This window comes from Orycteropus afer, unplaced genomic scaffold (assembly GCF_000298275.1).
Source record: "Orycteropus afer afer isolate SDZICR_OR568_19922 unplaced genomic scaffold, OryAfe1.0 scaffold00974, whole genome shotgun sequence".
In the NCBI taxonomy this organism is placed as follows: Eukaryota; Metazoa; Chordata; class Mammalia; order Tubulidentata; family Orycteropodidae; genus Orycteropus; species Orycteropus afer.
The window spans coordinates 338,605-340,170 of record NW_006922561.1 but is presented as its reverse complement, the minus strand read 5'-3'; the positions used below and the strand labels follow the sequence as shown (position 1 = coordinate 340,170).

Here is a 1,566-nt window from a genome sequence, read left to right as displayed (position 1 = left end):
AGGCTGGTGGTTCAAACCCACCAGCCACTCCTCGGAAGGAAGGTTGGGCAATCTACTTCCGTAGTGATACTGCCTCGGCAACCCAAGGAGGGGTCTCTATGAGTCGGATTCAACTCCACGGCAGTGAGTTTGGTTTTTCTTTTTTGTTTGTGTTTGTTTGTTAGATCAGCATAAGTGATCTATTGTTAGTTGCTGACTCATGGCAACTTTATGTATAACAGAATGAAACATTGCCCAGCCCTGTGCCATTCTCATAATCACTGGTATGTTGGAGCCGTTGTTTTGTTTGCTTGCTTGCTTGAGTTCATTGTTGCAGCCAGCGTGTCAATCTATCTCATCAAGGATTTCACTGACCTGTACCAAATGTAATGTGATCTATAGTAGGCAAAACCCAGGAAAAATGCTGGGGAGTCTTTGGTACCTCTCATCTCCCTCTCACCTCTGAAATACCCATTCTCTGTTCCTACTTTGTCTCCTCTACATAAATATGAACACAGAGTTTTCTTAACTGTTCAGATACCCCTCTACTCCTACCACCTTCATTTCCCTTTCCTAGCACTTAAAAAGTTCTAGTATTCCTTTTTTTCCCATCTTCTGTACCAGGTAATCTCATTCAAGCTTAATTGTAGGATGATACATTATTATCACAGGAGCCTATTTGTTATATGACAAATGAACTTAGCGTTCAGTGGAGTGTTCGCTATTCAGACAAGTTTGTTTGTTTAGATTTATCTCTAATTGATAGGATACATAAAGCATTTTGGAGCAGAGAGGAGCTCTCTTAGTGATGCTCGCCTTCTCTTGCTCTGCTGCTCTCCTTTTCCATACCGCTTCAGACTTCCATCTCATACGCAGACGAACTCACTGCCATTGACTCCATTCTGACTCATAGTGACTTTTCCATATACATGTTTCCCCTGCTCTCCAAATGTAGAGTGTTAAGAAGCTTTTCATAAGCCAAAATGGTGTAAAGCAAAGAAGCAATTACTATTAATTATATGGGAAAAAAATCTTGAGTATTCTCAGATCCAAAAAATAGCCTACCAAATCATACCATATAATACATAAAACCTAAAATAACACTAACATACAGTGTTCACAGACACAGTTGAAAGCTATGGCAGCTTGATGCCAAGTGTAGTTCCCGGGGAAGGAGCTTGGCAATGCCACTCTTGCTGCTTGGGGTGTGTACTGCCTCTTTAACAGTTCTCTGTAAAACAAAGGCTGAACACTAATTTGGCCCTTTTTTTGTAAAAGTGAAAATCCTCTTCATATTTCTTTCAGTTAGCAAAAACAGGTTCTAATGTAGGTCTTCTGTAAAAGTGAAGTGGCTTAAAGTAACTTTTGAAAAGTGGGGGGATCCCTGTATATGCAAACACAGAAAAATATAAATATAGACAATAGAAAATATACATTATTCCAAAAAATACTTTCCATAGATTAATTAGATATAATTTTAGGTAAAATATTTTCCAAAGAAATATCGAATCATTGCATTAAAAATCTAATTTTACTAGTTTAGGAGTATGAAGGTATCTTTTCTCTCTACCATTGTGGCTTTTTTAA

General features: G+C 38.3%; 1 protein-coding gene across 1 annotated transcript in view; it reads left to right on the top strand.

Moving 5' to 3' along the window:
* VPS54 (VPS54 subunit of GARP complex) overlaps positions 1 to 1,566 on the top strand; it is a 138,626-nt gene that overhangs the window by 129,854 nt on the left and 7,206 nt on the right. The window lies entirely within an intron of this gene.